Genomic DNA, 12,624 nt, shown 5'->3' on the forward strand with positions numbered 1-12,624 from the left:
CCTTTCTACTATCCTTAACCAATCTGAGGCGCCAGGTTGGAACTTTTAAGGGCTATTTGGCAGCACTATCCTTCTGAGGAATGTTCACATTTCAAGATTCCACTGGTGACACAATTTCTAAAAGGGCTCAACAATGTGTTCCCCCGTTTCCTTTCCAGGTTCCAATTTGGGACCTTAATCTGGTGCTAGAATTCCACCAGGGGCATGGCTACCTCTACAGCCCTGATATGATATGATATGGCATTTGTAACGCGCCTATACACAAGTGTTTCAAGGCGCGATGAGGCAGGGGGCGGAACAAGGGGAGACAGACAACGATCCTACTAGGCCAGGTGTCATTCAGATCGCGCAAGTGCAAAGGGTAGAGGGAAAGGGAAAAGTGCAAGGGGGAAAGAGAGAGGGGAAAGTGCAGTACAGGGTTAATAGGATACAGCAAACAGGATAAATAACAAGGGCCAGCTGGTGGCAAGTGCGAAGTAAGTGCAGACAAGTGCTAGGAAGGGGGGCTGTAGGGATACAGACACAGTCCCGTAGTGCAGGGGTTGCCATGGAGGCAGTGCAGGGGAGAGTGGCTGGGCCAAGGACCGAGAACGGTGAGTGGCCCAGTTGCAGATTCAGTGCAGTTTCAGTAGTATTAGCAGGGGAGAGGGGGAGAGAAAGCAGAGGCAAAGAGGAAGGTTTTGAGGTGCTTCCGGAACCGGAGATGGTTCTCCTCAAGTTTCAGGGAGGCAGGAAGGCTGTTCCAAAGGGAGGCCCCTGTAGCGGAGAGAGATCTGCCCCCAACTTGTTGTTTGGAGAAGCGGCTGACCCTGAGGGAGTTGGAGGCGGATGAGCGAAGAGCTCGAGAAGGAAGATATTTAGGAAGAGAGAGTTGAAGGTATTTTGGCCCAAGGCCCGAGACGGCCTTGTGGACAATGCAGAGGGTTTTGAACTTGATCCTCGCAGTCACTGGGAGCCAGTGCAGTGATTTCAGTCCTGGAGAGATACAGTCCCTGGGCTTGAGGCCAAGGACAAGTCTCGCAGTCCTGTTCTGGATGAGTTGCAAAGGGCGGAGAGTAGAGGCGGGCAGATTTAGATTGAATCTGTTACAGTAGTCCAGCTTCGAGAGAACCAGGGCTCTAGAGACAGTGAGCTTCTGGGGGAAGGAGAGGAAAGGAAGGATACCTCTGAGGAGGTGTAGCTGGTAGTGTGACTTCTTAGAGATGTCGGATATGTGAGGAGAGAAGGAGAGTGTGGAGTCGAAGATGACCCCAAGGTTTTTTGCCTTGCAGGTAGGAGCAGGAAGAGGGCCAAGAGAGGCCGGCCAGAGAGCTGCAGGGAAGGAGGGAGTGGGTGTGCCGATGAGTAGAATCTCAGTCTTACTGGCATTAAGGCAGAGGTCGTTGGCGGCACACCATTCCTGGAAAGCAGAAAGACAGCCAGAGATGAGGGAAGGAGAAGAGGAGGTCGAGGGTAACCTGAAAATGAGCTGGGTATCATCTGCATAGCACTGAAAGTTGGGGCAGAGAGCAGCGATGCAGTTGGCGAGAAGTGCCAGATACTGGTTGAACAGCCAGGGAGAGAGGTTAGATCCCTGGGAGACACCACAGGTAGAGAAAAAGATGTCAGAGAGGAAAGACCCCAGTTGGACCTGGGAGGGTCGATTGGAGAGGAAAGAGTTCAGCCACGCCAGAGCCTGACCAGTGATACCCAGGTTATCACGGAGACGGTTGAGCAGGATGGTACAAAGGGGTGTACTGATAAAAAGTATTTGTGAGGCAGCAACGTGGTTTACTATTCCCCCATTCACAAAACCTTAATGCCTAGAGTCTTCCCTTGATCAGGATGGGAGCTTTGGAAAAGCAGTCCTGCATTTGGTGGTTCATTACCACCTTTGGAAGACTAGAATTCTTACTCCCTCCACCAAATCTAGTACTGCTTTTGGAGTCTATCAAAGATTAGGAATACGTGGGAGGACAAAATCCTTTCGAAGAACAAGTTACTTAAACCAGGTTACGTTCTTTCGACTGGATGTTCCTCCCACGTATTCCTCATCGCCCTCGTTACTTACCCTGCAGTAGAACTTCCTATGTTATTAGAGCTTTCTCTCCTTCATGGTTGAGTACGGTCATTCCCGTGGTTATGCAGTTATTTCTACTGTAAGAAAAAACAGAACTGAAGCCGAAGGGCGCTGAGCATGCTATATATGCCTTCGATGACATCATCCTCGAGACGGAAGCCCTCGAGGGACATCGAGTCGACTGCATCGACGCACAGCGCCCTCTGACGAAAAAGAAATTCCGAAGCAGTTGAAGCTGGATGTCGAATATCAAAGATGAGGAATACGTGGGAGGAACATGCAGTCGAAAGAACATTACCAGTGATAAGTAACTTGTTCTTCTGTGTCTCTGCAACTGTTTCTCTGCATTTCTTTTGCATCTTTGGCATTCTTTCCCGTATAGGTGATTGTTTTGGCGTCCATCACTATTTCTCTGCTTTCAACTGCTTGTTCTGCATTTTCACTGTCTAGGTGAATGTATTGACCTCTATCACTGTTCTTTGCATTTCTCCTGCATTCTCTTTGCGTCTCCTCTCTAGGCGAATGTTCCTGGGTGTGCTTACACACAAATTGCTGTGTCCACTAGTCCTTTCTCCTCTTCTCTAGGTTCCCTCTTATGCTGTGATCACTACTGTTGCCCTCCATGCCTTTTTCCCCTCTAGCTGGTGCTGAGCCTGTTCGGCTCCAACTGCATTTCCCCTCAGTGCTTGTTGCTGCCCTTGATTACTTGTCTCCATCTGTGCTCTGCTGTTGCCCATTGCTCCCTCTGTTTAACCCCATCACCATTTTTCACAAATCCCCTCAATGTGCCCCCTTTGAGGAGTAGCTCTATGCAGTGTTTCCTTTTCTTCTCCACCACTTGCCTGCCCTTACTCTTTCCTCGATCACACCCACGATGGTGCTCTCAATTTCCCCCATCTTTTCTAACTGCTTTTCTATCTCAAGAGAAGAAATGGGTTGGCAGAGGTGGACACATGAGGTTTGGCGCCCTGACAGAAAATTAGGCTTGTTAGGAGGCTGCAGGTGGGAGCAAATTGTGGGCACCCTGCCAAAGGTGTCTACGCTAAGGACTATGATAAGAGTTGGTTTGCTTCCATTAACTGCGCACACAAACACCATTTTCAATGCTCAGTTGAGCATTGTTTAATGCAGGTCAAAGCAGCCGACACGTGTTTCGAGCAACAAAGCTGTTCTTCCAAGGCTGCAAGGTTATTTACATTGATATGTACATAATTAGCAAAAATAAATTGAAAAACCAATGTATGTTAGCCATCCAGACCAAAAACAAATAAGGCATAGGAGTGGTGTTTTCAAAACAACATAGGAGCCCAACACAATATGTAAGTAGACAATATAAATTGTGCAAATTAAATAAAGTCGAAGGTCATGACATGATAATAATGTGAAGTTCAGAAAAGGATATTAAAATGAGTGGTCCATGAAGTTGGTTGGAAGTTAATGATAAGTGCCATCCATGGAGGGAAAAACAAAAAGAAAGAGGACACATTTCAGTAATAGGAGCTGTTGTGTAAACACAAAACTGGTCACACATATGTCAAACTATTGAAAAAGAATTTAAAAAACGCGGTCTCTTTTACCTTGGAGATGCTTGACCATATGTCTGGTACAAAGAAAGGAATTAGTTAAACAAGGACCATGTAAGAACCGTATAAGGAGTATACCTGATTGTATACAAGAGGTTAATAGTAAACGAGTAATTAAACCTTACCTATATGGTTGTGCAATAACAAATGTATAAGGTTCAGTTTCTGGCTCCACTGCAAGCGGAAAGTATGTGTGTTACACACAATTAATTTTAAAGTATGCTTTGCATGGAAATTGCAGTGTAATTACATACCTATATGAACGCATATGCGTGGTGACACTGTTCGTGTTCAATTTGAGATAAGGTTGAAATATCCATGGTAACCAGCATAACGCGCAAACAAGGTTGGAGGGAGATATGATATGATATAGCATTTGTAACGTGCCTATACACAAGTGTTTCAAGGCGCGACGATGCAGGGAGGGGGAACAAAGGGAAGACAGACAATGATCCTACTAGGCCAGGTGTCATTCAGATCGCGCAAGTTCATGGGTAGAGGGAAGGGAAAAGTGCAAGGGGAAAGAGAGGGGGGAAAGTGCACTACAGGGCAAGAAGAATAATAATAAATAAAATGGAGATAGAGAAAAACGGCCTAATTAGTGAAGTTGATTGATGCTCGCAATGGCGAGACCTCCCACCCTCGTCTTGGGCTATACTTTCATCTCTCCCTGCACCTTGAAGCACAAATCACGTGACCTAGAAGTGAAGGCAGGAAAGCCCTGCTTTCGGATATTTTTGATCGATCAGAGGTCTATCAGGTTTATTTATGGCCATAGTCTGGGGGTAGCTGGTACCTTGGAATTCAGCGGTCCTAAAACCAGGGCATTGAGATGCTATAATTTAGGATTGGGACTTGTGAGGGTTGAGGGCCCGTACCCTCCTTCTCGTGGGATCACACCATTCACACTCAGTCTGCCTCCCAAGGCCTAGCAGGGCACATTCTTCCCGGTGAGTAAAGGTTGACAACATTTTAGGACAATTAAGTGGTTTAGGGGGCGGTGCTGCTCTGGCCTTGCTCATGTTCGCGGCCTAGCCCTGGAGTGCTTACTGATGCGCTACGTTTAAGCTTTGTGCCACAATATGGCTGCTAATATCTAAGATGGCTGCTATTCTTGCATATGTGCTGTGCCTACAAAGCATGCAATAATATAATCATGCGGAAACCCTAAGGGCACCACCTCCCCCTGGTCTCATACAGTGCCTGTGGCAACCTTTGCCTTATCCTGAAGCGCTTGGGGTGCGGGAAGAGTGTGTCCCCTTCCCAACATTCCCCCCTTTTGTTACTTCTACATTAATGAATTCCCAAGCGGCCCACTCCACTTCCTCCTTCACACTTTGTTCATTTTCTAATATGTCAGCCTCTAAGCATGGTTGCATTCCCTCCCTGGGTACCCATGCTCTGCATACGTGTTGTAAACTCAGATTAGGCATACTCCTCAGGTGTGCAAGTCATATATATATATATATATATATATATATATATATATATATCCCATCTCCTGTTAAATCAACCCAATGCTCAGTATGCTTGAAGACAGGTGGGGTGTAGTGGTGTAGTGATAGTGCCAGGAGGGTATAAGCGCTGCTTTATCCGCACCATACGCTGCTTGTTTGGGTCATCTTTTTGGACAGCACTGTCTTTTGTACCACAAGGTGTATTAGAAACCCCAATTGATACCATCATCATCATGGCACTGTTAGGTACTGCCTTGGCACAACATTGGAGTCACAGTTGGCCGGCGCAAAAGAGGACCAATACGAACATGAGAACGGGCACCAACATCTTCCTGATAGGCCCCATCCAGGATGGATGCCAGGCAGAAAGGTCCTCAAACCAGTCATTGTTGTTATGCCAGTTTCACTTTGCATGTGCGAACCAAGAGTGTGCAGTGCTCCTATTGTTTGTGTCAGGGAGCCGTTGTAAGCATCGTTTGGAGGCACGAATATGTAGCAGGAATCACCGATTTTGCGGCAAACCCCTCCTTCCATTGCCGTGAACAGGTCGAGCACATATCTATTTTGGACGGTCATCATTCTTATGGCACGCATCTCAACCTTAATTGCATTTAGTCCTTGTTCTGTGTCATTCGCCAGCGGTATGACCTCCCACCGCATGATCTGGAGCCCCTTGTCATTTGCCACTGTTTGGAACCAGGCAGTAGGAGGGATGGAAAAATGTTTCTTCTTTGTGAAACAGTCTATATTCATCGGGGATCGCGTTCAACAGGTCAGAGGAGTCTTGAGATAGGTAATTCGATCTTTTTCTGTGCAGCATCTGGTTCCTATCTTTTTCAGGCAGGATACGAAAGATGGGTGGCTGTGACGGGCTTCTGGTGTGCTCCCTTGTTGTTGCACTGGGTGTCGGGGTAAGCCAGTTCTTCGATCCCACTGTGAGATGTTCTTCAGGGATCACGAGCAGTGCTGAGTGCAACGTGACCAGTGAGCAGCAGCGGGAGGTGCAAGAATGCCTGCTGTCCACATCCCAGTAAAAGTCCATTACTGCAGCAGTGCCTTTTTTGAGCTCTGGGATGAATCTGGGAAAACAACATCTTATTGCATTTTTGTTTGGGCCCCTACGAAGACAGTTCCTTCATTATAAAAAAAACAAAGTTCGTAAATCTCTTCCCTTTGCACCTTTATTGGCTTTTTGATTGCATCGATCCATGTAAGCTTTGCGATATGTTTGTTCCAGAATGATGCACATGATAGCCCTCCTGCCATGCAACTTCTTGTTGTTTTTTGCCACATGTTCGCCATGTACTTTACTTCTTGCACTTTCAGGTACAGCCTCCGCAGACACGGGATGCTTTTAGGATTTTGAGTGCAAGATAACTGGTCTAGTTCCAGATCTTCTAGTTGCATACTCTGCACCTGGAAAGTGCCTCACAAGCTACACAGTGCCAGATGAAATAGGCATTCAGCCTCAAAAATTGGTAATTCTTGTGATAATAATACCTGATGTGTGTGGCATCAACGAACAAACATAACAACTTCCATTCACTGTTTTTCTCCCTACCAAGCTAATGTCTGCGTACCAGCTATTTGAAAGTTCTGGATGGTGCACATCTTCTATTATGTCTAGACCTAGACCTATATAGGCATCATACTTGGCCCTTCTAACTTGTCTTTTCGAACGTGCTACTGCAATATGGTGTGGAAAAATAGAAGGAAAGCTTGAATTTATAATCTTGTCAGAAAACATGTTAGGAAATAATAATGACATAGCTATATTAGTAAACATTTTCATTTTATCATGGGCGGCATTCGTATTGAGAACAGTGGCATTCGTTTTTATGTCAATAGCAGTGGTGTTGTCGTTCCCAAATTGCTTGTGTGATGAAGACATGTTAGCCATATTGTTGCATGCTGACGAAATATTAACAATACTGACAGTACCTTGCCCCCTTTTATATGTTCATCCCATATAAAAACACCAATCCAATATGTTCCGAGCACAAGCATGCACACAAAAAATACTGAAGCAATGTAATGCAGTGCACATATATATGAATAGAAACATGTTCACATTGTATCATAGACAGTGCTCATTCTAACATACATGGAGTTGTTTGATCCAGTGGGGTCCATTGAAAAAATTACCTATAAAGGAAATTAATTATAGGACAAGGAAAGACGGAGAGAACGAGAAAGATATAGTGAAGAGTATGGGGAAATGCAAGAGTGCAATCCCTGTGCAAATGTAATGCGTAGCAGCTTTTGAGTCGGGGTGAATTTTCTTCTACTGAGTTGGAGGATATTTATGGGTGATCTCTAGTGATGGATTTGGGCAAGTTAATCTTCTATGTCCTACTCAATCTGGGGTGCTTTGCGTACATCCGAGAGGTGCACCCAGTAGAGTAGTTCCTTTAATTTTACTGCGCTGGAGTGATGTATGTCCACTGCAATGTGCTGTTTAGAAACGTGAGATGGATGGTGCAACTGATTGAATGTGACAGTAGTAACTAATGTGGCATTAATGCTTTCCCAGAAATGTCTTGCTTCCATCACAAATCGGTCGGGGACTGTTTACACCCTCTTTTGACCCACAGATCTTTCTCCTCTTGTGGTGCGCAACCATGTAACTCAATTATTTGCATAAGCTGTAGTGCACTATAAGGTAATAGTAGCTGTTGAGTGCTGGGTGTCAACACCGGATACTCTGATGTTTGGGGCACTGGTAGATATGCTGCTGTTTTTCGCCACTGCAACCACAGCAGCGTTACTGAATGAGACTCGTCTGTGTTAGTTGGGTCAGTGTGTGAATGAGCTTGTCCAATAATGCGGCAAGTTGCACTGGAAGCTGTCAGCCCTCCTGAACCCCCTCCTCTTCCATCGCGCTAGGCCTGCATGCACTGTGGTGGTGACATATGCTGAATCAGAGTAGATGGTCACATGATACCCCTGGTACGCTTGTAACACTTTGATAAGCACTATGAGCTCTGCAGCTTGCGTTGAAAAATGCATCAGTAATCTTTTATGCACTAGTGTTTCATATTCCCCATTTACCAGGCGATGCACTGCCACGCCAGTGTGCCGCAATCCCGTGTCCTGATCAATTGTTGCTGATCCATCAACGAAGAGGCCCCTCCCCACCCTCGAGCAGTTTGTCGTGTGCTTTTGGAATGAGATCTTCTTCCCCCTCAAATGTTACACAGTCATGGTTGGCCAAGCCCTCATCCAATCACATTTCTATCAGAAAGGTTGCTGGGTTTAATGTTTTGCATCGAACAATGTGAATGTTTGCACTCGAAAGGATGACCTTGGAGGCAGATGATCGCTGCGTGGTCAGGGTGGATTTTGACCGCTCTAGTATTTCAAAAACCGCATGCCCAACATACAATGTTATGGAGCACCCCATGATGATAGTAGAACTCTTTTCAATTGCAAACACAGCAGCAGCAGAAAGTGCCTGCTCACACGCAAACTGGCTCTGCATCACAGAATCTAACATACCGCTGTAGTAGGCCAGTGGCTTGTGGCCCGTGGTGCTCTTTTGTGTCAGAACTGCGGTCATTAGTTGACCATTGGAGTGAGAAAATAAGTAAAACTCTCATATAATCAGGGGTTTCTAGCACTGGCTGTCACAAGTCTCTCCCCTTCTCACCTGCTTTTGTTGTTTGCTTGCGACCTTCTGTGATGTCTTCTTTCTCAGGGTCCGGGATTTGTACAAACCTGAACGCTGGTCCTCGGATTCCAGCGTGAGGTTCGCTATCCAACTTCCGGGAGCGTTCAGAGGTCCAGGGTGGATACCAGGAATGAATGAAGTTTGCACTCGGAGGCACGGAATGCCATGACCCGAGCGCAGAAGAAAATCCGGGAAGATCAAAGGTAAGGTAGAGGAATGGGAGGAAGGACGGGGGAATTCAAGGAACTGGGAACCAGGAATCAAAAGAGAGCCCCGAGCGAACTCCAGCAACACACGTCCGACTACAGCAAGCGGTAGCATTGAGACGCGCAGAGCCGCGGGGGCATGTCTGTTTTGTAGAGCATGCAGCGTGGAGCGTAGAGACTGGCCAGGAGCATTCCGTTTCGAGCGGCCATGTTGGAAGGATCACTGTATTCAATCCCCTATGGGTTCGGGACTAGGAAGTCCAGAAGGGACGCAGGCGACGGTTCATGACAGTATGCCTCCTCTGAAACCCAGCTCCTCCAGGCTTGCCTGGATGGATAAGATGGAATCTTCGAACCAGCCTGGGGGCATTCATGTTTGACATGGGTTCCAAGGTGCGCTCACTGGGAGGGTATCCCTTCCATTCGACCAAATATTGTAGTTGACCACGTCGGTACCTTGAGTCACAGATTCTGGAAACCTCGTATTCGAGTTGGTCATTTACAATCACTGGGGTAGATTTTGGAGCTGTTCGAGATGACTGAAGATATGGTTTTAACAGTGAGGTGTGGAAGACTGGATGGATCCTTTTCCAGGATTCTGGTAGTCGGAGTCAAAAGGCCACTGGATTGATGATTTCTTGTATAGAAAAGGGTCCGTAATACCTGGGAGCCAATTTATTCGGGCGCAGATGTCGAGGAAGGAGCTTCAAGGATAACCAGACTTTATCGCCTACTGAGTCGGAAGGCTCAGGTCTTCTTTTGGAGTCAGCATAATGTTTAACGTCTCTTCGGGATTTTTCTAAGTGTTCCTTTGCTTCTTTGTGTAAGGTTATAAGGGTTTCAATCCAGGAATCTACCGCAGGAACTGGGGTAGGATGTGGGAGAACGGAGGGTAGAACTGAAGGATGAAATCCTTGACTACAGAAGAAGGGACTGGTTTTGATAGCTGAATTATCCGAATTGTTATAAGCAAATTCGGCCACAGGTATTAAGAGTGACCAATCATCTTGGACCTTGGTAGCGAAACAACAAAGGTATTGTTCCAGAGTTCGGTTTACATGTTCAGTAGCTCCATTGGTCTGTGGGTGATAGCCTGAAGACAAGGCACATTAGATTCCCAGGATACAACATAATTGCTTCCAAACTGAGATATGTACTGGGGTCCTCGGTCAGAAATGATCTTGGAGGGTAGCCAATGAAGCTGGAATATGTGTTCTAGGAAGATTCGGGCAAGGTCAGATGAGGATGGTAGTTTGTATAAAGGTGTAAAATGAGCCATATGAGTAAACAAATCAATAGTAACCATGATAGTTGTGTAGCCCCTGAAGGATGGTAGTTCCACGATAAAATCTGTGGCGATGATTTCCCAGGGTCTTGTTGGTATTGCTGGTTGGAGCAAGAGGCCTGCCGGTTTCTTATTATCATGTTTGTTCTGATTGCAGACTGCACATGTCTGGATATGGATCCTGATATCATCCTTCATCTTCGGCCACCAAAACTGTCTTTGTATTAGATGGAGGGTGTTGGTGATGCCACGGTGTCCTGAATGAAAGGTATCATGACATAAGCTTGTGATCCTTTGTCTCAGTCCAGGAGTGGGAATGAACAACCGATTGTCCTTGAATAGATACCCGTCCTTTGTTTTGAGATTCCATCTATTGTTTCTCTTAAACACCTTCCAGGTTTCAGAGGATTGAGTTTGAATTTGAATGTTCTCCAGGAGGGTGAGTGCTTGAGCAACAAATATTGTGTGGGGAAACATCTTTGGGAAGGTCCGATCTTCAAGGGTTTCGTAATCAGGATGTCTGGATAGGGCATCGGCTATAATGTTATGTGTTCCAGGGACATGATGGATTTGAAACTGGTATTGAGCAAAAAAGAAGGCCCAACGGGCTTGACAACTGTTTCTACATTCTAGAGATTGTAGGACTTGAAGATTTCGATGGTCCGTGCGAACTTGTACTGGGTGTTTAGCTCCTAGGAGGAGATGACACCAGTCAGTGAAAGCTTGACGGATGGCTAGTAATTCCTTTTCCAAAACGGAGTAATGGTTTTCACTGGGAGTCAACGTGCGAGAAAGATAGGCAATGGTGTGTTCTAACTTGTCATCCAACTCTTGCTTTAGGACTGCCCCAATGGCGTAGTTGGAAGCATCAGTTTCAACAAGAAAGGGTCGATCAATGTCAGGTTGAGCTAGGATGGGTGCTTGTGTGAACTCCGACTTCAACCGTTGGAACGCTGTATCTTGGGCTGAGGTCCACAGGAAGGGGGTGTCCTTCTTTAACAATGTAACGATAGGATGCACAATCTCTGAAAAGGTTGCTATAAATTTCCGATAGAAGTTATCAAGCCCCAGGAAGGATTGAATTTGTTTCACAGTAGTTGGAACGGGCCAGGACAAAATGGAGTCTACCTTCGAGGAGTCCATTCTGATTCCCGTTGGGCTGAGAACAAATCCGAGGCAGTGAACAGTTGATATATGGAAAAGGCACTTCTCGGGCTTGGCCAGGAGCTTATGTTCACATAGACGTTTTAAGACTGCCTTCACATGCTCTTCATGTTTTAGATGATCCTTGGAGTATATCAATATATCGTCCAGACATACAATGACGAAGATGAACAGCATATCAGAGAACACTCGGTCCATAAAATGTTGGAATACAGCTGGGGCATTAGCAAGTCCAAAGGGCATAACCAGGTATTCAAAATGGCCAAAGGGGGTTCTAAAGGCTGTTTTCCATTCGTCACCTTCCTTTATACGAATAGGATGGTAGGCACCCCTTAGGTCTAGTTTTGTGAAGACCACTGCACCTTTGACTGCTTCCAGGATATCCAAGATGAGAGGCAATGGGTAGCGGTCCTTGAGAGTGCACTGGTTAAGGCCACGGTAGTCTAGACATGGTCTGAGCTCCTTGGTGTCTTTCTTGGGAACAAAGAACAATGAAGCACCTGCTGGGGATTTAGATGGTCGTATGGTGCCGTTTTCCTGGTTAGTATCCAGGTATTCCCGGAAGGCCCTTTTTTCAGGTTCTGATAAAATAAACATCCTGCCGAAAGGAATCACTGCTGAAGGTACAGTATCGATGGCGCAATCCTCTGGTCTGTGAGGAGGGAGAGCTTGAACTATAGCGGTTGAAAATACATCAGAAAAGGCTTGGTAGGCCCTGGGAATCCGGATGATGTTAGAGACGGTGACTGGATTTTGCTGACTCTCTTGCGAGTCTTCAGATGACTTTAGTAAGGAATCTAGGGATAAGCAGTGAGACAAACAGTGTTCAGATCCAAGGAACAGGCAGCCTGCTGCCCAAATGATGTAGGGGGTATGCCTTTGTAATCATGGCATGCCTAGAACCATCGGATAATGGGCTGATTTTATAATGTCAAATTTGATCCTGTCTCGATGGTGGTTTATAGATAGTAGAATCTCTTTAGTCTGAAGGGTTATGGGTCCTGAAGACAGAGGTCTCCCATCAATAGCCTCTACAGGTTGCATTGTTCCTCGTATTTAATGTGGAATGTTGTGAGCAGTGACCCAATCATGATCTAAGAATACGCCCATGGCTCCGCAATCTACTAATGCCAGGATGGGGTAGGATTCTTTCTTGGAAGGCGATAGGAAGGCCTGTAGAACCACAAGATTATTTTGTCC

The sequence above is a fragment of the Ambystoma mexicanum genome, chromosome 6q (genome assembly GCF_040938575.1).
Source record: "Ambystoma mexicanum isolate Mex_15411 chromosome 6q, UKY_AmexF1_1, whole genome shotgun sequence".
Lineage (NCBI taxonomy): Eukaryota > Metazoa > Chordata > Amphibia > Caudata > Ambystomatidae > Ambystoma > Ambystoma mexicanum.